Source organism: Dermacentor andersoni, chromosome 4 (assembly GCF_023375885.2).
Source record: "Dermacentor andersoni chromosome 4, qqDerAnde1_hic_scaffold, whole genome shotgun sequence".
NCBI classification, from domain to species: Eukaryota; Metazoa; Arthropoda; class Arachnida; order Ixodida; family Ixodidae; genus Dermacentor; species Dermacentor andersoni.
The window spans coordinates 205,756,415-205,784,383 of NC_092817.1; positions in this window are offsets into that span (position 1 = coordinate 205,756,415).

Below are 27,969 nucleotides of genomic sequence, written 5' to 3' on the forward strand. Positions count from 1 at the left end.
TGGCATCTCGCAAATTGCGTCAAATTGTGTGTGACGGGGCGCGCTCGTCAAAAACGCAAGAGAAAAAGCAAAGGCATCAGGCCTGTAATCACCGCAAGGCTTCAGGAACTCAAAGGCCTAGATACAAGGCCTAGATTGCATCAACTTAGATATTGATTGTGAATGACTTGCAATGGCGCCTGACATCACGTCAGGTCCAGACAGGCGGGAATGAAGCGCTAAGTTTCAAGTTGAAACCAGAACTCATATATTTTCTTTCCATAACGCCGACTTCGTGTATAACATGGCGTGATCAATTCCTAGACGCTCAGTTTCGGGGGTAACCAGCAAGACCGACACGCCATGTCACCATTCCTAGAAAGAGCGTGTACCAGCGACGGTTATCGCTTATCGGCTGCCGCGTTCTGCTGGGCACGAATTCGAAGGCTTGATTCTCACTCATGGTGAACGGCGTCTCGAACCACAGGTCGAGCAGGTATCAGTGCGCGTTAAGGAGACCACCAGAGGGTGCAAATTAAGAAGAGTATGAACTTGGCCTTGTTGACGCATTTTTGATGAACGAGAATGAGCCCACGCACAAAAGGGGGAGTGAGGCAGGCTTGATTGTCATTGACTGCAGTCCTTGCCTCATTTGTCATTCTCGGGTTTCCGCTCTTTCCGTTCCTCAAATGTGCAAAATAAACTCTAGACCCGCGCATGTTGCCCTTCGTAGATCAGGCATAAATATAAGACATGTAACCACATACTTCATTGTCAAGTATGATTATGCACAAAGGCAGACTTTTACTGTGGGCGAGTCAGGCCGTAGAATTGGTGTACTCGGCTAAAATGCAGTTTGGAAACACGCCAAGCAGTGCCACCGACGCGAGCGGTCGATACAGCTCTGCTTCAATGGTGAACATCTTGCTTTATTGAGAGAGAAGTGGTTCTTGTGGGGAAGGAGAAAAGGCTAGCGCTATTTTCTGCAACCCATGCGGGAGCACGGCTCAGCGTCAGCAGGGTGGAGGGGATGGGGTTAAAAGAGAGAGAGGGTAGGAGCGAGAAAGGTAGAGGGTCGTAGAGATGGAAGCGAAGTAGTGGCCGATCAGGTCTGCTTTATTGATGCGAAAGCGTGAAATGGCTCATTGAGCGAAAAAGCCGGCGGCGTCTGTAGCAGCGAAAAAACGGCACCTAGCTTCTCCTTGGCACTGACGCCAGATCACGAGCGCGCCTCGTGACACTGGCTGACGCTTGTTCGCTTGGGCAGCACATACCACTATTGAGTCTGACGCATCTACATCATCGGTGGCCGCATCCTCGGCTGTAGCAAAACGTGGCCGTTCATGCTAGCACACCACCGGCAAAGTAACGGAGCGGAAGAACGCAGCAACAGGAGTGAAGAGGCAGGCACCGAAATCCACCATCGTCGTCAACTTTCCCAATAGACGGCAGGCGGAAGAGGTATCAACGCAAACATTAACCGAAGCACAAAACTCTAAGCACCGCGCAGCGGCGATCACTTAGACGTTAACTTTCGCAACTCTTAAGAAGTGCTTAGGTGTCCCCATGAATTTTTTTTTCTGGAAAGGTTCACTATCTTTCAGATGGCCACCACGAGGATATTTCTGCATCCAGTTGCTAAAGATTGTCTTCCCGCTTCAAATGTCGCATCGATTGTGTTCTACAGTGACCCTTTTTAAATCGCAACTCTAAATCTGGAACCGCATGGCGCGTTTTCCGCGAGCGAAAAACGTGAGGCGCGGCGAACGCCCGCGTTGCCGCCGACGCGCTAGCACCCGCACAAATAAACAGAGCGGAGCTTCGCGTCGCGTTTTCCGGGTTGCCAGACAACATAACTCCCAACGACATCAATTGTCTCTATTACCGCATGTATAATAAGCCTTTAAACGTACAGAACACTACAATAAAAATAATCTTAGTTTAATTAGACAGCGACATTTTTGTCCGAAGTGTATTTATCAAGCTTAGTTTCAAGCAGCAAGATTGTGTGGGAAACTGCGACTATGTACCTTCCGCATGCTGAGAGGCCGCTGCTTGTTTACAACTTCACATAGAAAATAGTGTCGGCCGCTTACTACCCAGCAGAAGAGGCGACTGCTACTATTAAGGGGGATGCTGAGGGCATCTGCCATACCGTCTACGCTGACGGTATCTGCTATAGCTCGCCAAGCCCGGTCACGCTTGATGTTGTTCTTGTAATTACGGTCGCGTACGTCCCACAGGACGCGACATTTCTCCACTTCAGTTATTAAGGCCTCGTTGAAGGTTGCTTTGTCCATTTTTGGTGAATACGATGCGCGAACCAACATGATGCGCGTACGAAATCACGGTAGCACGTGCTTTCTTTGATGCAAGCGCCAGTTCTGCCGAGAAAAACAAATAGCGCCAGAGAGGTTCCGTCGAGGATGGATGTATGGATGGATGGATGGATGTTATGAGCGTCCCCTTTGGAACGGGGCGGTGGGTTGCGCCACGAAGCTTTTGCTATTATACTGCCTAATGTCCTACCTAGGTTAAACAATGAAAAAGAAAAAAAAACGCTATGACCTACCACGCCCAATTTTTTTAATCCGCTATTGCGATCTGTGCTTTTGTACGTCTTTTGTCGTTTCCCTACTTTTCTTCCGCCAATCCTCCAATCGCCTCTTACTAATGCCTATTACGGACATGTTTGCTTTACCACTGCTCCCACTGAACCCAAGGGCTTCAAGGAGGCCAGTGGTGCCTAAATCGACCGCTGTGTAGACGTCTTCACATTCTAATAAAACATGCTCCGTCGTTTCCCTAGCTTTACCGCAGCAAGCACATGCTTCATCTTCCTTCTTATATCTCGCTTTATAGGTGCGTGTACTAAGGCATGCCGATCTCGCTTCGAAAAGTAATGAGCTTCCCTTTGAGTTATCATAAATGGTTTCCTGATTTAGTTTTTTCCTCTAAAGTAGTTACTCATGGCAGGTTTCTTTTTCATTGCCGCCACCCATGAGATTATTTTAGCCTCTCTGACTTTCCGCTTGACCTTCTTTGTTGCTGTGTTGCCCACAATACAGGCCGCATAGTTGCTGGTAAGCTTCCTAGTTCTTTTCCTCCACTGTGAATCAATGTTTTTCCTGTACAGGTACCTGAACACCCTCCCAGCCCATTCACTTTCTTCCATATTCCTCAGCCGTTCTTCATACTCAATTTTACTACGAGCTTCCCTCACTTCAAAACTAGTCCAGCCCATATCACCCTGCACAGCTTCATTTGTAGTCTTCCCGTGAGCGCCCAATGCGAGACGACCCACTGACCTTTGGTTCCCGTCGAGTCCTGATTGCACCCCTGATTTAAAGGAAACAACTGCATTTCCAAAAATAAGTCCTTGAACCATTACACCTTTCCACATACCTCGGAGGAGCTCGTACCTATTGTATCCCCATAGCACTCTGTGCTTCATTACGGCTACATTTCTCTTCCCCTTTACTGTTATGGTTTTTCCCTTTGCTTCCATATATCTATTGCCTTCGTTTATCCATATACCAAGGTATTTATATTCTGTTACCCGAGGTATTTCTTGGCCCTGTATCTCCACTGTCTGTTCACTGTTTTCATTGAATACCATAACACCTGATTTTCTAACACCAAATTGCAAACCTAAATTGTTCCCTTCCTGTCCACAGTTATTAGATAGACGTTGCAAATCACTTTGCTTATTAGCTAGCAACACAATGTCGTCCGCATCAAATAAACCTGGGAGTTGCTGCTGTACTACTGTACCCGCCTGTTTGTATAAGAGATTAAACCCGATATTACTTCCTTCTAGTGCCCTCTCCATCTTCTCCATGTACATCATAAACAGCAGCGGGGATAAAGGACACCCCTGCCTCAGTCCCTTGTTGATATGAACTTTCTTCTCGCTCTTCATCCCTTTCCATTCAACGCAAACGGTATTTTCTTGGTAAATCTCTCTCAAAAGCTGTAGACAACCGTTACCTAAGCCTTCCCCTTCCAGAATATGCCACAAACTGTTGCGGTCTACGTTGTCGTAGGCTGCTGTAATGTCTAAAAAGACCACATACAACGGTCTGCTTTCTGCTTTTGATATTTCAATACACTGAGTAAGAACAAACAAGTTATCATCCAAACGCCTGCCTATTCTGAAGCCATTCTGAAGCTCTCCCAAAATGCCATTATTCTCTGCCCATGCTTGTAGCTCTAATTTGATTGCCTGCATTGTTAGCCTGTATATTACCGATGTAATGGTCAACGGTCTATACGAGTGAATTCTGTCTTTCTCCCCCTTACATTTATAAATTAAATTCATTCTACTTTGTCGCCAACTGTCTGGTATTCGTCTATCTTTTAAAGTTTTTTTCAGTGCTTTCACCAGAGCTTCCTTACTTCTTGGTCTTAGTTCATTTATCAGCCTAACGGGAACCTCGTCTAGCCCTGTGGCTGTGCGCTTAGGAATTTTCTCTTCCGTTTTCTTCCAGTTTAAATTTGTCAGCACCAGCTCCTTTTCCACTTGGGTCTCTTTCATGCTCTCTTTTTCTTCAAATACAACCTCGTCATTGCCTTGGAAAGATTCGGCTGTTACTTTTCGTATATAATTTATTGCCGCTTCTCCTTCCAGTCTATTTTCATCTTCGTCTAGGATATGTTGTTCAATTGTTGTTGACTTCGTGCCTAATAATTTTATGTGGTTCGAAAATATTCTAGGTGCAGCCTTCTTTTTCTCACGTATTTCTGATAACCAACGTTCACTTTCACCTTTTAATTTTGCTTGCACCAGTATTTGAACCATAGACGTTTTCTCTCGGTATATTTCCCATTTACTGGTTATTTCATCCTGCGTCAACTGCGCCTTCTTTGCATGCCTGTGCTCTCGAGATGCTTTCTGTCGTTCCGCGATCGCTTCTCGCATCTCCTTGTTCCACCAGCTTTTCGGTTTCTTTTTTCCTTTGCAACGAACACATTGTTTCTCTTTCCGTATTTCTGTCGTTATTACAATGAGAAGCTCACCATATTCCCACTCATTACTTGGCCATTTGCCAAGTTCTTCCTCAACTCTAGTGACTATATTTGCTATTTGTTCAGCTTTCAAATTTGGACTGGCCATGTTGTTCTCGTTGCTCTCTTTCCCAACTACATATCCCAATTTTTAAAATGATGCGTTTATGGTCACTCCCTATGCTGCTATGCCCTTCCTCCTCAATAACCATTTCTCTCAACTTAGACAGTAATCAATGGTTGATTGCCGGTTTCTCAGTTCCCACGTGATCTGCCCTGCACACTTAGGCCCTGTGTTCACGATAACGAGGTTATGTTGCTCACAAAGGTCTAGCATTGACTTCCCGTTATTGTCGGTATAGCTATCTAAATCCTGTATGTGGGCATTCATGTCACCTAATAGGACAATTTCAGCACCATTCCCGAAACCCTTAATATCAGCGCTTATGCAATCCACTAACTCTTTATTCTTCTCCGTGCAATTTTTTTCCGGTCCACAAATACGTAACGCCCTGCCAAGTTTCTTTCCCACTCATTGTACCTGATAACCAAAGATGCTCTTGACATTGTGAATTTACTCTTTTCCATTTGGCTCCCTGATGGATGAGCATTCCGACCCCCCCTCCCTTTCTTTCCGACTTAGTTCTGTTGCACCCTTCCCAAACATAATTCTCAATAACTGGCGGCACTTCTGAGTCTCTAAGGTGCGTTTCTGTAACCGCATACACCCCTATTTGTTCTCTATGTAACTGCTCCTCAATCGCTGCCCACTTTTCCATTCTTCTGCCACCCCGCATATTTATGTAGCCTATTGCATGGCGAGCTCTTTCTCTTGCTTTCCTCCTTTTTCTATTCTCGACGGCGATGCTCTTCTGATGTTCCCCTAGGGGACCTTCTTCATTACTATCTACTCTGACCTCGTGAGCGCCCACGGGCCCGCTAAATAAGCAACAGCGCGACCACCAAGTCGCCAGCCCACTTCTCGTGCCAGCCTGTAACTGAAGTGAATCCCGTCTCGTTTAAAACCACCACAACTTCTCACTTCCCTGTTTACTTCGACAACCTCGAAGCCTTTCTCTCGGCTCATTTTCCATATTGCCTCATTAGCAGCCACTACGGCTCTTTGTACGTGACTGTCACGTACAGGCACCTCCGGCACCGTGCACATCACGATCTGCACCTGAGGGGATAGCTCGCTCAAGTCGTCCACCCCCTTCGCCAAGCGCTGAGCTAGCACTGATCCTTTCCGGTCTAGGACGTCATTTAGCCCACCTGATACTATGACAAGGTTGCGCACGTTGGCATTTTCCGCGAGCTTTTTTTTTTTCTCGCTCCATGACAGAACCCAGTGTCCGCCCTGGAAATGTCCCTACCGCCACTCTTTTGTCGCCTTTCACCCTCTACACAATTGCTTTTAAGCACCCAGCCAGGTTTGAGTCGCCAGCGATAATCACCCTTTCACTCTCTTCTACCTCGCCCTGCTTACCTTTGTCCTTTTCTCCGTGATTCGGACTCGACAAGGGGCATTGTCCCCTGGGATCCCGCTGTTTCCACGTGGCGACCTCAAGGTAGGTGCCGCTCTTTCCAGCGAACCCTTCATCACCCTGCATGCGTTCCCCGTATTTCGCTGACCTCCCACCCCCTAGCCTGTCGCGTCGGGGCTCTGTTTTCGACTACCTTCCGTGCACCATGCTCCCTGTTTAGCTCATTTTTGAGCTTTTGCACCTGTTTGAGAAGCTATTCCTGGAAAGGCTCCATTTTCTGCAGCCTAGTATCGACATCACACTGCGTGCCGGTTGATTCGATGCCCTCTCCATTCTCATCCGTCTCCTCATCTGCCTTGAGGGATCCCCCGCACACTGCTTACTTTAGTGTCTTTCTCGCCAAGTATTGCACGGATTTTTGCAAATACTACAATACTATAATAATGTTACTACTGATGCAAATACTATAATACTATATCAATGCAGAGCGCGTGCCTTTTAGCAAAGACCGATACGCACAGGATCCAAATCCTCAAAATGCCGCAAAGCAACTCTCACCACTGTTTCCAAAACAATCAATGCCGCGGAGACCGAAGGTGTGACACGCTCTCGAACGCGCTCAACCACGCGGCCACGCTCTCACTTTCCTACCAAAACACGCACAGTAAAACCACTAATAGCTATTTGTCTTGCCACTTCCAAGTTACCATTTAAAGACTACAAACACTCAACGTCCCACCCGGCTGCACGTGTTGGAGCACGTGGCACGAAAGGACTCTCTAACCATCCTGCAAAAACAAATGTACAGGAAGCACACCCGCGCACCCGAAATACGAGAGACAAACAAAAAAGAAGTGCCGTGATGTGTAGAGGGCTACGCTCGTCCGTGGAGTCTGCTGCCGAGGTCAGTACGCGGCTCCAGCGTGTGTGACGGTAATCACTGCTCCTGCAAGGGGCGGTGGCCAACGGCTGCGAGTAAAGCTCGATGTGACGTTCCCATGGGTGTTGCGCCGCTTACACTGGTGGCGCGACTTCCCCGCGACGAAGGGCCACTCTCTTGGTTAGTAGGACGCAAGCGTGAGAAAAAAAGCGTAGTGCCGCGCAAGAAGGGCTGTGAGGCGACGATGACTACGATATGGCGCCAGCGTAGCGCGCGTCGTCTCTATGGAAACAAAGCGCTGCATGAGCGCAGGTCTGTCCGGGGCGGCTGATGCGAATGGCACTCAGGCGTCACCCACGCGCTGCCTCTCGCGATCTCTCGATTAGCGAGGCAGACGCACCACACTTCGCTCCGTTCGGAACGTGCCGCACAAGAGCGATTGTCAGCGCCAGCCACTATATCGCGAAATGGAAACATTTACAGAGCTGCTCTCAAATTTCACACTAGGAAGTATTGTAATCTTCAGTGAATTTTTCTAAGTAGTACCCTTTGCCCATCTCCAATAAGCAGGTATCGAGCCCCTCCCGGTGGCAATTTGCAGCCAGCTTTTGGTCCCCCTAAGAGGGTTTTATATTTGCAAGTTGTAAACCTAATATACTAAAAATAAGATGCATAATCTCCTCGACTCCATCAAGCAAGTCTTATGAGTGATAATTCGACGACATGTTATTATTCAGGGACACGGTCATAGAGGGAGAGAGAGAAAGAGATAATATTTTTTGAAAGGCAGTAAGTTACTCAGAGGTATAGTTCTGGTTGGCTACCTTGTACGGGGACAACGGGTATAGCAAATAAAAGAGACAAAATTTATTTATTCATTATTTGTTTATTCGAATGTGCTGCCAATCCCAAGGGGATCTAGCACATGGGCATATAATATGGGCTAACAGTATAAGTGAGGAAGAAATCGATGCTTTAATGCTATTCCAAATATAATATTATTAAGTGAAAGTACAATGAATGAAATTTATATCTGTAACATAAACATACAGGTACACAAAAAACAATCAAGCAATAATTTCAGCGAACTAAGAAGTTCAACAGGGGGAAAAGCTAACAAGAATACATTAGAAGATGAAAGCAAAAAAGATACATACTATGACATTTCTAATTTGTGTGAACGGACAAAAAGAAAGATGAAAAATCAACAGGTGTGCGTTCATACATCAGTCAGGTATAATGATAACAACACAATCTCACAGGTTCACTATGTCGCTTTTAATGCCAGCTGAAAAACTGGGGAAGTGGTGTAATTTCAATAATGTGTACAGGAAGCTTACTCCGTTCTCCTATAGTTAATAGGTAAAATGAATTATTGAAATATTCGGCACAGATAGGGTATTCAGCAAGCATTTTTGAATGCTTTTGTCTGGTTAAACGTGGTTGTAAGCTCAAGACATCTTGAGTTGCGTCAATATTTGCTTGATTATACATCAGTACGTACTTGAATTTTAAGCAAGCAATTTCGGCCCTGTGTTACAGTATTTTTACTTCAGCAGTTTCTATCCCCATGGTGGCTGAATCATATGCCCATACTGTCTAAAAATCCTGACTACCTCTCTTTGTAATCAGATTTAAATTATAGTATTTCACAGGCCTAAACCACGATCTGGTAATGAGGCACATCATAGCGGGGGACTATAGATTAATTTTGACCACCTGGGGTTCTTTAACGTTCGGTAAATCTAAATACAGGGGTGTTTTTGCATTTCGCACCCATCGAATTGCTGTCGCCGTCGCCGTGATTTGATCTCGCGACCTCGTACTTTGCAGCGCAACACAAAAGCCACTAAAGAACCATGGCGGGTCGCTTTCTCTGCATGCCCTCAAGTTAAGTAATGTCTTGTTTAGTAAACGGAACCATACGATGTTTGCGTACTCTAATATCAATCTAACAGATACATTGTACGCCAACAGTTCTGTTTCTATGTGGGCTAATCGGATACAGGGTCGGATAAAGAAGAGTTCTTTGAGTGCGGACGAAGTGATGTGGTTCATCTGAGGTCCTCAGTAATTATCAATCCAAGTTATTTGTCTTCAGTGATAGCAATGAATTCAACGTTATTCTTTTTATGCTGAACAATGATTTATTTATTTTTTCTCTAAATTATGAGTGACGGCGATTTTTGAGCATTTATTGACATGTGCCAGTCGGAGCACTATTTGTTCACTGTTTGTAATACGCAGTCAAGGGCTAGATGATCTTTCTGTGAGTTTATTGAGTTATAAATAATGCAGTCGTCTGTAAACAATCGAATGTCAACGTGTATATTTGCAGGCCGACCATTATTAACGATTAGAAAGAGGACAGGAGCCAAAACGCAACCCTGGGAAGCGCCAGACACCACTTCTGCTGTGTCGACTGGCTGACCATCAATTTGTACCAATTGAGTGCGATGTTTCAAATTGTCACTTATCCAGGTAACTATGGGGCCTTTGCCTAGCCTTGGTTCAAGCTTACAAGTTAATTTCTGGTGAGATACTTGATCAACCGCCTCCAAAAAATCTGGTGGAATAAGGTCAATTTGCTTTTTAGAGTCGATGCCAACAGGCAGGTCGTGGATATATAAGTTCTATACGCTGCGTAACTGTTGATAGTCCATGGCGAAAACCATGCTGAAAAGGCGTTTGGACTGATTCAGCTTCAAGGTATGATGTTATATGTCTCAGAAAATGTGTTCTAGTCTTTTGTATACTGCGCATGTTATTGAAATAGGTTGAAGCTAGTTACATCTCACTTGCTTGCCAATTTGTGTATTGGAGTGATTCTAGCTCTTTTCTATTCTTTTGGCAGTCTACCAGGGACAATGATTTCTGGAATATTATACATATATACTTACAATCCATTCTGCGTATCTTTTGAAGAACGTGTTTGGAATATTCTCAAGCCCTACACCTTTATTGGTATATTGTTTATGCAAGATATTGGGGTATCAGTGATTGTAATGAATTCTGTGTGCGTCCTGGCACATGCAGCTAGATGGAGAATATTGCCGCCATCACTAGTGAAGACGGATTTGAAATAGTTATTAACAGCCATTACAGTAGCTAAGGTTTCGCTTGGAGTCGCTGCTTTTCTAGGGCCTGGTTCTAGATTAAGGAAGTTCCAGAATTTCGGTGGCGTTGTTCTCAGAAAGTTATTAAGCATATTGATAAAGCAATCGTTCTGATGGGCCTTTATATTTCGTTTTAGATTGCACATAGCATCGCTGAGACTGTTTTCGTTATCATATTAAGCTTTTTCTTAAGTGATTTCCGTAGCCGCGTTGCTTTCCTTTTTGCGCGGATTGTCTCTCGCGTTGTCAAAGGGCTATGTTTCCTTGTCTTTTTGGTTTTGGTGGAAACAAACTTGCAAATGCAGTGTGTTTTAGAACATTTTCCATAACTTTTGAATGTTTGTGAAGGCCTGAGAAGACGTTTCGTGGAATGGTGATAGTTCATATTCAAGATGGTCGATAATGCTGCTATCGTTGGCATTATGGAAGTCAGGAAAAGATTTGATAAGCATATGGCATCCTTTGTAATAGACTCGTATGCAACATGTTACCATCTTGTGGTCAGATATTCCGTCGGTTCCTACTGTTTCTGCTTACTTAGGTGGACTGCTCAGACAAATCAGGACGGGTGCACTGGAACCTTTAAGGCGTGTAGGTGTTCTGAAAACTTGGTTCAGGTTGATATAATGTCAAAAATTATACCGCCAGGGGCAGAGTGGTGTGCTATCGACAATATGATTCTTTTTTATAGCCTGTAATCTATATGAATAAATCAATTTCAATTTCGTATCCGGGAGGTTGAAGTCCCCAAGCGTGATTAGTCAGCTCATTTGCAGATGGCGGTACGTGTAACGGTACAATGAAAGCACAGTGTCATTATGCGATGTACGACTTCGATAACTACATTCCATAACAATTGTGTAGCAGCTAAACACCAGCTTGCATAATAGTGCCTCGACTCCCACGACATCCGGTTGTGTGGCAAAGCTCATTTTTTTTTTATTAGTAGTGCAACTCTACGTCCTCGTCTCGGTCTACCTTTACGCAAAATCGCATAACTCGGGGCGGGTAGCCATTTCTACTTCAAAGAAATGAGGTGACTGCCACGTTTTGGTGATTTCCATGAATTGCGATTCAAGGGAGATGAGCACATGCTTCAGACAGTCCATTTTGTTCAAAATGCTGCGAGCATGGATGTTTACAAATGCTGTCTCTGACACATGCATGGATGCCGTGTCCGTGCGTTGCCTTGTCAGTTTTTTGCCTGGGCATGGCTACTGCAACCAGGAGCCGCGCGAGTTATGTCATTTTGTTCGCTGACCCAGACAAATAGTTCTCCGTTTATACGTAGTATGTCGTAGCTGAAAACGACTTTATCACCAGCTTGTCTGAATTTCTTTTGTGCATTTACACAGTTTCTTTTTTATGTCTCCCAACCGGCTTGAAAAATCTTCACTGATTGAAAACTTCGAGCCCTTTAGTTTGTAATAGTTTTAACTTTTCAAATATGAAGGACGTGAAGGAGTAAAGCTCTCTGAATTGAACGTGAAACTTTTACGCTCAAAGAGCTGTATGTATCTCGGTGTGCGTATGGGATCATAAAAATGTGTCATGTTCCCAAGGATATCTCTGCAACTCTGTAGTAAAAGGGACATTTACACGAATGAATCATTATGCAGCGCATTTACTGCAGCCGCATAAATTTATGGATATGTTGATTGAACAAGGCAACAAAACAATTTAAAAAAAAACAGAGTGAATACGGCTCAGGACGAGCTACGAGCGTAAGTTTGTGGACGAAACACGAGAAAACATGAACACCGAATACGCAACCACAAATACCAAGTAGCATTAATTTACTCAATATTGCTTGCACTCAGTTGAAACTTTCGTGATTGTAGTTATACATAACTCGTCCATCAAAGCTCAAAAAAAGAAGAAAGTGAGCGATATTCGAAATTAGAATGTCAGAAAGACTGAAGAAGCCGTAAAATATGGCTACAGCATGAAACCAGTGAGAAGACTTGCCATAGGACAGGGCAAGATATACAGTGAAATATAAGCAAGGTAGTGTTTTCAGCAATTTCTAAGATATGGTAAAAGCAGGAGAACTTTATACTAATCTGTACAGTACCCAGAGTAGGCACGCAACTTTAATTCAATCTTGTGATGTACATGATACAGACTCTCCTTCTATAACTAGCGATGAAGTTACAAAGGTCTTGGAAATCATCTCCTGGGAAAAATGGCAGGAGAAGATTGAATAGCTGTCGATTTAACCAAAGATGGAAGAGATATGATGCTTGAAAAGCTTGCGATCCTTTGTAGGCAATGCCTCACGACTTCAAGTATGCCAAAGAGGTAGAAGAATGCCAACATTATACTAATGCATAACAAGGAAATCATTAAAAATAGAGGAATTATAGGCCAATTAGCTAGCTTTCAGTAGTATAATTAATGTTCACCCAATAGAATCAGGGAAACATTTGACTTCAACCAACCAAGACAACAGGCTGGCTGCAGGAAGGTATATTATATATGTTCTACAGTGAATCCCGCCCATGTCATCAATCAGTTAATTGAAAAATCTGCGGAGTACAATCAATCTCTCTGTATGGTTTTCATAGATAATGAAAAGGCATTTGAATCAGTAGAGATACCAGCAGTCATAGAGGCATTACGTAATCAAGGACTACAGGAAGCTTATATGGATATTTTGTTTATGTAATACCCACAGCACCTTTACAGACACTACAGTGGGGGGAAATACGGAATAGCAAGCGCATTCGTGCCATACGACTTACAAATAAACAATACAGTACGAATGGTAAGCATACTCGTCATAGAATTATAGACACTATTCGCGTGCAGAAGAAAAAGAAGCATAAGTCGCGTGAATCCAACAAGGCATAAAATGCATCATTCGACATTACATCAACCACTGGCGATGGTAGTCTATTCCACTATCTATTCCGATGGTAGTCTATTCCGTATTGTTCTAGAAAAAAGAGATCCTGAATAGTTCTGAATAGGCGCTCACCATCGCCCCTTGCAAGAGCAGTGCTCCCCGTCACACACGCTGGTGCCGCTGACTGACCTCAGCAGCTGACGCTGAGGACGAACGTAGACCTACCCACCTCAGTGAACCCAGTGCACGCAACCACTTTACCATCACCCTACCTTCGAGAACAAGGACTTCAATTATCACGTGAAAAGTGTGCAGTAGTGGCATTTACCAGAAAACCAATGTCTCCATACGTGATATCTGTCGACGGACAGCTCATCTCGTACAGCAGAAGTAACAAATTTTTGGGGGTGGCCATTGAGAGAAATCTCTCCTGGACCCCTCATGTGAATTATGTGCGAAAACGCCTGACATGAACTTGACATACGTTCAAGTTTCTATCGGGAATGACCCGAGGAGTGTCAATACAATCTATGCTCCAACAGTACAGGCTCTTCTTCATTGGATTCCTTCGGTACAGCCTACTGGTAGTGTCCAACAACTGCAAAACTAACCTCAATACAATCCAAAGCATCCAAGACCAAGCCCTCGAGATAGGCCTTTATCTACCGCTGAGGGTGTCAACGGCTGAAGTTATTGTAGTCGCTCAAGATTACACTATTAGAACGCACATTATCATTGAAACAATGCGTGTGTACATAGGATACCTGGACCCCTGCCCACCACCTCGCAAGTCCCCCATTAGAAAGGCCCCACACGACATTCAGCGCAACTGTCTTCGCGCACCGTGCCTCTCTAAGGTCAGGTTGTGCACCTGCAGCCACACCTTCGATTCCTCCGTGGTGCGTGAGCCTTACTGAAGTAAACCTAACAATCCCAAGACTTCAGAAAAAGTTGGACTTGCCAGCATCAGCACTCAAGCAACTTACTTTACTCCTCTTGTACGAGAAATACAGTGACTGCACACACGTTTGTACTGATGGCTCAACTACATCAACCAGTTCTGATAACGCTGTAGTTATACCAACAATGGCAACAACCCAGTGGTTCAAGCCGTCTCATATCACTACGTCTACAGCTTCAGAGCTCGCGGCTCTCCGCGACGCGCTTCATGTGATAAATACAGAACGTCCTCGGCAATGGCAGTGTTCTGCAATTCAAGGCCGGCCTTTCAATATGTGCAGTCGTTTCTCCGACATGGAACCCACGATCAGGTCACGTGCGAAATTGTGGAATTTCTCCACCACCTGAGAGAAAAAGGCCATGATATCTTATTTCACTGGATACCAGGCCATTACAGTATCGTTGTAAATGACGCAGATAAGACAGCTCGAACGTCAATCAAAGAAGACCGCTATGTCCCCATTCCTTCCTCAAGGACGGACGCTGCGAGACGACTTCGCATTCTAGCACACACGGTCTCCTTACCAGAGTGGAATACCGCACATACATGGCGCACAAGACTGCACAGACTAATTCCTTCACTGCAACTCAGACCTCCGGCCGGACTGCACCGACGCGAAGCGTCTCATCTGTGTCGGTTGTGGCTGGGGGTTGCCTTCACGAAAGCTCACTCAGCACTAGTTGGATTGGCTGATAGTCCTGCATGTGATGTTTGCGCATGCGAGGAGAACATTGACGCCTATTTGTGCCGCTGTCCTCAATTTCAAGCACAAAGACAATCTTTGTCTAACACATTGAGGAAACTAGACGATCGTCCTGTGAGTGAACAGACTGTACTAGAGCACTATCCCCACAGGTCATCGGCGCTCAGAAGGCAGTGAAGGCACTTTTGTGCTTTCTGATAACGTCTGGTTTTCACCAGCGACTTTCACTGAGTGACTGTCTGTGCACGTCTCTATACCCTCTCTCTCCCTTTTCTTTCTTACGTTTCTCCCTTCCCCAGCGTAGGGTAGCCAACCAGGCTCTTGACTGGTGAATATCCCTGCCTTCGTTATATATATGTGTGTGTGTATATATATATATATATATATATATATATATATATATATATATATATATATATATATATATATATATATATATATACCCTGCTGCGCTCCGCATTCACTTTCATCATTCGCTGTGCTCGTTCGCTCGGTTACAGGTACCACGCCGAGAACGGGCGCCTAAGAGCTGCGCTCTGAAACTAAGCTGGGCAGGCCTTGCAATACGTAGGGCAGATAACTGGTGCGCCATTACAGTTACAGAAAGGCTGCCAACGGAAGGGAATCGCAGTCGAGGACGGCAAAAAGTTAGGTGGGGTGATGAAATTTGGAAATTTGCAGGCGCAAGTTGGAATCAGCTAGCGCAAGACATGGATAATTTGCGATCGCTTGGCGAAGCCTTCGTCTTGGAATGGACAGACGAAAAAAAGATAGACTGATGATGATGAGAACTCGTCAATGAAATTAAGCATGTCCTCTTAAGCGAAATAACTACGAGTAGTAATTATCTGCAGCTGCTTTTGCAGCAGCACTGTAGTGCAAGCGTTCCTTGCTATTCCATAAAACGTCAGTGCTCTTTGTCATACGGATATGCTTACGGGTAAAGTAACAGAAGCTTTTTTTTTTAAATTAGAACACCACGCAGCATTTTCTTCATTTCACTTTCTGTATGCTGTTGTCCTAAGGAATTCAAATATTCGAAGGCACCTGATATTTGTTCTCCGACCTATAATACGAGGGCGCATCAGAAAGTCTGCCCCTATATTTCTCAGTCATAATAAGGTACACAAGGACAATAACAACTATTCATACTATTCTATGTATCTTACACTATTTTTCCACATAGTCTCTACACAGTTTAAGACTTTCGTCCCATCGCAACAATAAATTTGAGATGCCGCTGTGCCATGTTCTCCGTTAGCGACGCACGTGGCCTCCCCGAACGCTCATTGTCATGCAAGTCTTCACAGCTTTTTGCGAATTCACAACACCCCCACCTCGCACTTCTCAAAGTGAGACATCATTCCCAATATGTGGGCTGCATTTTCCTGTAGATTTCGATGGGCATTCGTCCCTTCCTGCATACAAAACGAATCCCACTTCGTTGCTCGTACGCCGCGGACGTGCGAAGCACAACCGCTCTCTTCAACAGCTGACATCAGCGCCGTGCGGAAGACCTACCGACATGTAAGGCCGGGCCGGTCCAAGGAAGGTCCACCGCTGGGAATGGATATGTTGACTTCGCATTTACAGCAGTCATTCGCCCAAAAAAAAAAAAAAATTCGGGTAAAAAGTTTTGTTCCTGTACCCTAGTATCTGCTAGACTATTTGTTCTTTTCTACTTCATAGTTATGATGTTGCTGTACAATTCTTGCCACGTCTGGTCATTTTCCCGCCTATGCACATGTACGCGGTCATGTGAAAACGACCATAATAAAAATCGTGACCAGCGAAGCTCTGTTGCACACGACAGAGGTGACATGAAATTTTGAACAAAGGTACGAACACATTTATTGTCCTGGTCGGTGGTCATCATGACGATAGGTACGCACACACATTCCCGCATCCATTCTGTCATTAAATGCGTAGGCGTTTTTATACCTACCGAACAAGAAATTCCTCCGTCACCTAAGACAATGAATGGCTCATACCCCTTTAAGAAATGGCTCATATCCCTGTAAGCAAGCAAAAAAACACTATCTACCTGAGATATTGAAAATGGTGCGTATCAATAACTAATGTACTGAAAATGCACATGCAAGTGATGAGACATCCAAGCTTTTGCACAGCATAAAGCCATGTTGCATCAGATTCAGGAGCTGAATTGTTCCCACGCACAGTTCTTGACAGCCACGAAATATCTGTGGAGCCCTAACCATACACAGCTCCACTGTAGTAGCTTTAGGAGGCATTTAAACTAAATATATAAAAAGATCACGTCTGGCAATGCCATTTTAGACTCCCTGAATGCTGCGACTGGCAGACAGCGGGAAGCTGCTATGGGTACAAAATAGCAAGTGCATAAGAATGTCATAGATAAGATATTGAGTAGAATGCAAACAATGTAACAAATATAAGAGCTGGTTTTGCGTAAATGAAATACAACTCCGCAGCTTCTGTTGATGGGATATATTGAGTGAACCTACATGCCAAACGAAAAGGTCTCACGGGAAGTACGGAAACAATGGCGTAAGATTATTATTTCCTACATTCCGCTGCCTCCACCTTTGCGAGGCATAAACAAACAGTGCGTGGAATTCGAATGCTTCCTAAGTTACTGCTTAGTGGTTGGGTGGAAGACGCTAAGACATGGACTATTTAGAAAAGACGGAATGCAATAATGGCGCGTGCTTGTTTTGTCGATCGGCGAGGAACACAGCAGCCTTGTTTGGGTTTGAAGGAGCGAAAATCGATATACGAAATGAGGGCAGTATACAAAAAATTCCTCGGAATGATGAATTTTAGTAACCTAGCAGCAAACTCTGGTAGCGCTAATATTTCGGGTACAATTCTGTTTTTTATGAAAGAAAGGTGGTGGACGGTGTTCAAACGCAAGCTCGAAATTCAATTACTCTGTTTTGCCAGTGTTCCCAGCAATGCGCACACATTTTGATTGCATACCAAGTGCACTGAAGGCACACGCATGCACGCTTACGTAGCGGGCGGGCAATGACATTAAGCGACGAATGTTTTTACAATACGCTGAAGACACTGACGGAAACTTGAGGCAAGTTTGCTCGGGATGAGAGTTCCCAGTGAGGTCACTATTGAAGTTGAGGCAAAAGTGTTGGCAGTGAATTTTACGCAACGAAGTTTCAAGTACAAGCGTGCGCACGTGCATAAGAATTATCGATGGCCTATGTGCACCTTTACGTGTTTTCAATATGTAAACAGTAAGTAAAGCAACTCCGAACTAATCTCAAGCCTTGCATGTTACTATTTGTAAGTTTGGCTCAGCGGCAGGCTTTGTTTTTAATATGTCTCGGCAGCACTGAAAGCTTTCCCTAGATATTGGTTAAAGTTGTGAGGAGGTCATCCTGTCGTGAGATAACATTTATCGTGACTGTCATTCGCGGCGCGTATTACAATACAATAACCCACAATACAATATAATCTTTATTGTGCCTAAAGAAAACAAAGTACATATAGCAGGCCTACCAAAGCCTCAGAGGGCTTGAGTGGCAGTGCCTCACAGTCAGGTCACAGAAAATTGCACAGGGTTAATAGCGAAGTTAGCTATTAGCGGGTCGGAGCAAAATGTTGAACAGTTATACAAAATGTTACATCAAACATCGACAATTCTAGTAGTTTCTTAATCCCACGTCTTGTGTTTGCTTCTAACACAGGCGTTGGCAATTTATTGAACATGGCTGAAACATGGTAGTGCCGCGTTCTCCTTCCGTACTTTGTCGCAGTCTTGGGGATGACGTAGGGTTCCTTCGGTTTTAAGGAGCGGACAGGCGTATATCGTGTTTTAAAATCATTATTCCAGAAGTGTTTAATTACAACACTTTCGATAATCACACAAGTGAAGTTTGGCAAATTCAACAACCTAAAGACGTCTGCATCTTGCTTTGGACACAAATCGTAAGCCACTGTTGACAGCAGTGAACGTAAAATTGAATTAATTCTTGAGCTCTACCTAAAAGTACAATGGCCATACACAGTCAAGCCATAATGTAGCACACTGCAGACTAAAGCATGGACAATAACTTTTCGAACTGAAATTGGCGTAAGACATCGCATATTGTATAATACACAGGAGACCGCGCGCAGCCTTTTACAGATGTGGGATAATTGCGAGTACCATAAAAGATCACAGTCAAAAATCAACCCAAGATACTTAACAGAAGATGCATTTTTAACAGGTTGACATGTACATTCATAACAGTCCGATGTGTGTAAGAATAATGATGTCGCAGGCACAATTTTTTTCATATGGTTATGGAAACAGACAAGTCGCGTTTTAGAAGGGTTGATGCTTATTAAATTAGCTGCAAACCAGTCCATAGCTTTAGTTGCCTCATTCTGTAAGGAGCTGATTGCGTCAGAGTAATTAGTTGCACAGGATACAAGAACAGTATCATCGGCATATGGATATATATAATTACCTACTACATTGGACAAATCATTCACATAAATGTTAAAAAGCAGGGGGCTTAATATTGAGCCCTGAGGGACTCCAGCATGAATACTGGTAAAAACACAAACTGCAGAAAGTTAGTTAATAAATTCAAGAATTACCCACGAAAGCCTAGGAGAGAGAGAGTTTCTGCAACAAAATCTCATGACAAACACTGTCAAATGCCTTAGAAGCATCCATAAAGAGGGCACATGCTACCCGTTTACGGTCTAGTGTCAAGTTTAAAAGATCAGAGAAAGCTTCTAACAGTGTTTGTGTACCCGTCCCCTGTACAAATTCATACTGATGTGATGATAATACACTATGCTCTAGAAACTGTGTTACCGTAAGAGCCACATGTTTTTTTCTAATATTTGAGCTATACAGGGAATTATAGAAATGGGTCTGTAATTTTCAATACTCTTGCGTGCACTTTGCTTGCGAAGCGGAATTACAATTGCGGCTTTCATATCAACTGGAATCACACCACCATCCAAAACAAAGTTTAAAAGGGATAGCAATAGATGTTTAATCGCGTCAAAATTTCTCTAAAGTTCACTGACAGAAATTTTGCAGAAGCCAGGTGATTTGTTCGTCTTAAGATTGAAGACAATTGACCTTAATTCTTCAAGCGAAAGCAAAGGAAGATATGCGGAATCTAGCAAGCTATCTGTTAAAGTACACACCGATGGTCGCCGTGTTCTCGATCCCGAGACACTTGAAAAGAACTGATTAAATTAGTTTGCCACAGTTTCGTTGTCTGCAGAAAAATAAGATGAAAGGCGCTGTTTAGGCGTTGAAATGTTGCCGCCTCTAAGATTATTGATTAGGGACCATGTTTTCTTTATGTCAAATCGAGCTTCTTGAAATTTCTTTCTAAAATAAACGTGCTTCGCAAGTCTGATCATTGCATTCACCTTGTTTCTGGGACATTTATATCTTAAGTGTGTGTCGTTGCAGTTTGACGACCGCTTGGCCTTAGTCCACAAGAAGTCTTTTTCCTTTATAGAAGCTAGGATTTCGCTGGTCATCCATTTCTGGCTCAGGTTACGTTGCCTGATTTTGACAACGCGTGTTGCCGCCTGCCTAAAAGCATCAAACGCAGCTATAAATTCGCGGTACATGTTTTCCAGTGACACATTGCATAAAAAATTATCCCAATCATTTTCCTGGACTAGTTTATCGAAAAGCCTTGGATCAATTATAGAAATTTGTTTGACAGAGTTAACAGCCTCCGATAACAAAGGATTCACAGTCTGTTTCAGTGAACAGCAGACGAAGTAGTAGTGGTCAGAAAGCTTAACCTGTGCAACGGTAAATTTTACTTCCAGATTATGGGCTCTAACATTTACATGATCAATGCAGGATGAAACAAGACGTTGAGATAGGAATTCTTCGCGAGTTGCTGCATGAGTTGTCATTCTGAATACAAGTCCAAATCATTAGCCCAACTTTCCTTAACCGGTCTAACAATTCCGGTGGAAAGGGCTACGCACACGCAGAGGGCGAAGACGCCTGGTGTGAGCCCAGAACTCGGCGGCTCTCGACTTTGCTACGAGTCTAAGGGCGCCTCGCTGGTCGCGTATACACTCGCCCTTTATGGGAGCCACTAACAAGCCGCACGCGTCAACCGCGTCGTCCTCGACCTTGCTAAGCCGGCGCAGAGTAGACAGCAGTCGAGGAAGCAGCGAGGCGCCGTTCGGCGTGAACGCGCAACGTCGTGGCAGAACTGTTTCCGGGGCGAGCTTCCCGGACGAGGCACCGCGCCAAGCGCAGCCACGATGAACACGGCAGGACCACTCGGCCGTCCGTCGAAACGTGGCGGGTGACGTCGGTGAGCGTCTCCTGGCTGCCTTTTGTTGTCCGCCGTTTGCGCACCTCTGCCAGGGGGAATCCAAAGGCCAGAAGGAAAACCGTGTCGCGGTAAAAACACTGCGAGGATGGAAATGACGGCTTTTCCTGTTTTCCGCTATGCCTTTGTGTCGCAGCCATGGCGGACGAATCACTTCGGAACCAGCTTTGTTCGGATGAACATACGTCCGCTTCGGCAGATGGCACTGAGACGCTTTGAAAAGTGACACTTTGGCGCCATTGACAGGAGGAACTGAGTTCGAAACGCAAACACGGGTTACGCACTCGTGGAGCGTCATTCGTCGGCCACCTGCAGGCGCCTTTATGACATCTAAGGCCGCACTTTCTAACGCTTCATTGAAGTTTTATTCTTTTTGTACTTTGTAGCTGGCTCGGCCATGACTCTCATGCCATCCAGCACCCGCTGCGGCTGAATTTGGCCACTTGGTGCGCCGCGTGATGCAAAAGTCGAATGAAAATTGAGACGAAACGTTCAATATAGAATAATAAACGTTTAATATATAATAACATGGGCCGTCAGGCAGAGGAGATGTGATCCGGAATGTGTCACTGACGCTTTGAACACTTTAAACGAATACCACTTTGACGTTATTTTCAAGGGAGCCGTCATATTGCGTAGGCAGTGGCGCCATCTATGGGAAGTCGGCATGCAGGCTTGGGAAAGCGAGGTACACACACAGCGGAAGTTCTGACGGTTGTGTGCGGGCTCGCGCGGTCCTCTAGTATGACGTAGCATCTTCTGCGCGGCAAACGATTCTGTGAGAGGTATTGAACTGATTTAACTTGGCGTGGTCGGTCTTTCTGGTGCCGGTGAGGTGATGTGTGCGGGTGTTCAAGAGCACAATCAGCCTCGGAGATCAGTGGTGTACCTTTAAACATTCCTTTCGTGAATGGACCCTTACTGCAACATTCTCCCTGAAATTGTATGCTGTGGTTCAGCAATGAGCAGTTAAGAAACATACGCGACGACCGTAACAGCGTGGGTACCGCTGTGCTAAGGAATAGGTTCTTCTGTTTCTTTCACAAGCGTTCATGTTAAGTTAGCTCCAGCGCTCGTTAAGTTAGCTCCAGCGCTCCAGCGCTCGTTAGTGATAAAAGCGCACCGTATAGTGTCAGTCACACGTGCCGATTGACCGAGTGGTTCGGTACAAAGTGCGCGAGTGTCCGAAGTTGATATAGTGCAAGCTGCTGGGTTATACAGATGTTGGTTCTAAAGCGCATGGACCGAGCATGTGGCATGGCCATCCATGGTATTAAGGAAATTGTGTGCACAAATAGCCATCGCATTCCTATTATGCGATCCGTTTTGGACATATTCCTGCTTGACATGGCAAAGGGAAAATGCCCAAACGCACTTTACATGTATAATGCTGGTTTACCAACCGCCGCAATCACTGTGGTGAGCCAACCGTCGGGCTCACACAGGGGGCAAACGTAGACGCACTATAGTAGACTTCAAATGCGTGAAAGCGATGCCGGTGGTTGGCGCAAATATTTTATAACGATTGACGCTTAGACATTTCGGGGTTGCAGTGGGTTGCACACACGAGCACTCATGTTTGATTCCCACGCAAAGCGATTAAATTGTGATACGATTTTCCAATGCACGCTGACAATTTGAAGACGCTGCTGCTGTTCGTCGAGTGAAAACGATACATACAAAGTAATTCATAACACATACGCACACCGCGGCTGGTGATGCACGTCGCATGTTTGCGTAGCTAAGAGTAATTTCTGCATGCTGTAGTAACTGCTGCTCTGAAAAACTACGCCTTGCGTGATGTCTCATTAATTTTTCGGTGAACCAGCTAAACATACTTGAAGGAAAAAGCCAGTCAAAAAAGACAAAGAACAAGAGGAGAAGTTCACACCACAACGACTTCTCCTCTCGTCCTTTGTGTTTTTTTACTGGTTTTTTCCTTCAAGTATGTACCAACAGGCCCGGATTTCAACCCTTCTGCACAGCTAAACATCTTCAAATCCCACCGCAGCACGCGACGGCCACGCGTTCAGGCAGCGCTGGGCCTGCTCATACGAACAAGCCAGAAAGGAGGAAAGGCTTGCGGCGCGCCCTGGCCTCTTCGCCCGATGTGAACGTCAGGCGCGAGAGACGAGATGCCGTTCGCGACACCGTGTGTCGCGGCAACTTCTGACTTCATTCAGAGGAATGCGTCATTTCATTGCTGCATAACTTTCTTGAAGAATCGGTTTTCATCCGCAAAGTGGCAAGAACGTTGATTCCCGTTCTAGAGATGCCGGACCTTTGAACAATGGTCGAGGGAGCGCATGCGTCAACTTTTTAAAGTTATTTCACGTTAGTTCTGCGAGCCCCACACTGTAAGTGTATGCGTACGGTAAGTTCACTAGCCAGCTTGCATAGCCTATAGCTGATGCTTCTCTTTTAGAAAATAGGTTGTCAAGCATCTTCATTAGCAGAACGTACGGCTTCTTGGTTTACAAGCACCTATGCGTTACACATCTGCATGACTGCGATAAAGCCGTCGAGCACCTTGTTCGGCACTGCCACAGCTTTTGAATAAAGACACGGGTGCGTTATGCGGCCGCAGATAACATGCACAGTCGTCCGTTTTCTGAGTGCAGAGTTCTACGCACCTGACATGGACAGACAACTACACAGCAGGGTCTGAAGGTCCTATTCCTGTATTTTAAAGACGAATGCCAGATGTGAAAGACCTTGGTCGTACGCGGATGCAGCTTCCCATTTTAGAGCGCAGCACTTAGGCGCTCGTTCCTGCGTTCAGCGTTGGCGTGCCCCATTGGAGTAAACGAGCGAAAGCGTAGCGCAGTGGGAAATGAAAGAGTGCGCGAGGTGGAAGGCGGGCGAGGAGGAGGGTGCTACAATGAAAGCATGAGGCAGAAAGCGCAGGAGGAGGCTATGGCGAAATGACTGTGATAGCGAAGAGAGCGCGAGGACGAAAGCGGAGAAAGCCACCTTGAAGCCCCACCAGATGGCACTAACGCGTCCGCGGCAGCGGCGGCGCCGGCCGTCCGGGGAAAAGAAAAAAAAGCTTGGAGGTCGCTTAAGCTCCGCCTTTAAGAGGGCAACGTGATAGCATTCAAGGATCCCTGACGGCTTCTCACGCTTCCCTCCAACAGCAGCTTTGCAACTGTGATGCTTACCGCGAAACGCTGGCTGCGAACGCTATGCACGAACGCGAGCTTTCGGGTAGAAACGATGCCTCATGCGTGTGCCGATCCTGGATGGCATGAACAGCCACGCCAAAAAACTACATCATTTTCAAGTTTTTGTTATTGTTTCGCACTGTTAACATTTAAGTCTGAGAACATTTGACATAACAGACACGTTCTGTACGTGTTTTGTTTCATGGCATTTGTTTGTGGGCTGCGATTCTAAAAATTCCGAGGAATAGCTTTGTCAATAATGTAAGACAAGGTATGAGCTACTTTAATGAAGAATTGCGTGGCAATATAACCCTATACCGCATGTCGTATAGCAAGACGCGGCATATACATATACCTGAATACATACGAAAATTTTCGCTCACGCACAACTCCGCCTACACGAACACCAAATTTTCTGCCGCATGGGGCACTTACGCTATCACGTTAAAAGAACCAGAAAGCTCGCGTTCACGCACAACGCTCGCCGCAAGGGTTTCCCGGTAAGGATTATGGTTGCTCAAGCTGCAGCTGCCGGGAAGCAGTAACTGTGTTACCGGACTATGTACAGCGCCGCGCGTCGTGGCTCAGCCAGTCGTTGCGGTGACGAGTGCAATGCCTCAATAAATCGCGAAAGGAAAACACGCGTAGGGCTGCGCTACTCTATCGCCGTAGGGAATATTCGTCGTTGAATTTTTCTCATCGCGCTAAGCTATTACGAGCTTCGTATCTTGCTACCATTGTGGTATCAAGCATAATTTAAGTTCGTAAAACCACGCGAATATGAGATGGACGCTGTACCCCAATGTACCACGACCATGCACAAATACCAGAGAAAGTAGATGGGAAAACGGCATCGCGGTAGCTAAACTGGTAAGAGCACCATACGCGTAACGCGAAGACGTGGGTTGGTATCCCACCTGCGGCCAGTTGTCTTTTCATCCACTTTTATTTCTATTATGTTATCATTTCTTTAACTCAATTAGTACATAACAGTAATTTCTCCCCTAAGTTGTCCTTGGTGCCTTAATTTTTGTTTGTTGGCTCCTTACGATGCCACTATTAAAGATCGCGCCCCTCGGTTCCCTTTATTCTCGTTTGTTACATATGTATACATAAATTATTCAGACTACTGACTCCTTTGCGCCAGCACCACCTACGCCCCCTCCGCGCCCTCACGCCCTCCTCCCTGATTTTGTGCAAAACAGTCGCGCTATAACGTAAAGCTATTTCAAACTTTTCTATTCGAATTTTCCTATCAGCCCTTCACGATTGGTCAAAAAATTTTCCGGCCATCCCCATTTCACTTGCCTTTCCTACGACGTCGCGAAAACCGCGAAAATGCCCTATCAGATATGTGCGCACTGATTATGCATGGTAGGCCGAACGAAAGAAAAAACATTTTCTTTCTCATTCGACGCTTTTTTGCCATTAGCCAACTGCTATTGGTTTTCAGGCTTCGCCGATTTCACCTGCCTGTCACGCGACGTCACAAAACCGTGAAACTCACCGTGTCAAAGTGAGACGCATTAATATGCCAAACAAAAATCAATTTTTTTTAATAGCCCGAGACTGCCCCGTTTCGAAAGAAATGTCTACCCGCCGATCGGTCTGGCAGCGGCTCGCACTTGCCCAAGAGCATTGATTTATTTGCGTATAATAAAACTTTCTGCGTGGCAGTATAACGTCATCCAGCGCTTTGGGCAAGCATACGAGATCTTTCTGCCAACTCTTATTTGCTGAGGACACGTTTTAGCGGCATTCTTAACGTTCCGTTGCACGCCGCCGCGATTTTCGACCAGCTACCACAAGCAAAGTAAGGGATGGCGGACCGATGGCAGACGGTGGCAGTAACCTCCTCATCCTGTTATCTATTTTCACTGGGGTGGCTTGGCCCCATAGAAACCCTCTCTACTGTAGCGGGCTCCTCGCCTCTTGTCAGCCAATTAGGTAAGACAAACCGCTCAGTGCAGGCAATTTTATTCGTTTGTAAAGGAAAGTGACATCCTACAAGCGAGGAGATCATTTGATTCGGCTATTCGACAACGCTGCGAATCATCACACGGTGCTTGCGTCGGCAGTTACGTAAACTTGACGTACGGAGGTTGGAATAAAAACAGATTGGAAAAATGTTACGTTATAAAGCCCCAGCTACAGTTCTGTGGAAATCCTCCAAACCGTATGCGACGACGACAACACGCTACACCAGTGGCACCACACTGGCGCAGGCCCGGCAGTACACGTCATGGCTTAACGTAGCGGACGGACGAACGAGGGCGAGCGAATGGCACGGTGCAAGCCCCGTTGCAAGGCACGGTGCAAGCCCCGTTCCTAGCTTACGTGCCCTGGCACTGACTGTTCCGCGTCGGAGCTCGCCGTGCCGTGGCGGCTGCCCCGCGTGCTCACTGCCAGCCACGGGCCAAACGAGCGCCCGGCGCCCCGTGCACCTTGGCCAGGTGCGCCATTTTCCCAGGCGCGGCAAACAAATAGCGGCCGTAAATATAGCCGCCAGCTCGGGAGCCAATCGGGCGCCGCCATCGGTGGCCGCGCTCGCGCTGCGTCGCCCACCAGCTTCGCGCAACAAGCGGGCTGCCCTGAGTTCTGGCCCGAGCGAATCGGCAGATACGCCAGCGATACGTGCATTCAGTGCTCCGAGATAATTTTCGCGTCTCCCGCGCATGCTGTTATAGTTGCGAAAACATTCATTGCCCACTCCAAAACACTCCTTTTTTATATTTTGTTGCCATCCGTTTGTTATAGGGTTTTTTTTTTTTTTTTTCAATGCCCGAAGTGTCTGCCTGATTGCAACGCTGTCACTAACGCTCAAATTTGTGCTAAAATGCACTAACCCCGCTGAGGAACATGCTCTTTTGGAGTTAATCGTAAATCCAATGCCTGTGTCTGCCTCACCGTAACGCTTGGCCGGAACAAATGATCATGAATACTGCGACAACGATGGTCAGATTAGAGAATAATAGATTGATACATGTACAATCTTTATCTTTATCGGGCGACCACGTTTCACCGCCTAACAAATGTTATGGCACAGCGCAGGACGCGCCTGCATGTATAGGAAGTTTCTGGAATGTTATCGATGGTACCATCCGCTGTCTGCGGATGGATCCGTGTCAATATACTTCGTGCTTCTCCCGTATCGCACTCCCTGGCATACGAGCATACACAACACTCCCAGGCATACACAAATGTGCAGGTGAGGCTAGCCAGCAATATGTCACCCGCTGGCACGAGAGGAAGGGGACCTTACTTTAAAGAGCAAGAAAGGGCAAGATGTGAATTGGGAAACGTAAATTGGTGCACAAAAATCTGAGGCGGGACGTATTCCATACTACTTTTCAAGATCGGAACGCGGGAACGTAACTAGCGTCTGAGTCGCCTTTGGTGCGCACGTTCGTTGAGGCAAAAGTCTCGATATCTGTTGTTCCTTACGCTGGCCGCCTGCATTCTGAAAATAGCGCGGTGTACGAGCCTTGCCAGTGCGTATTGCAGCGTGGGCAG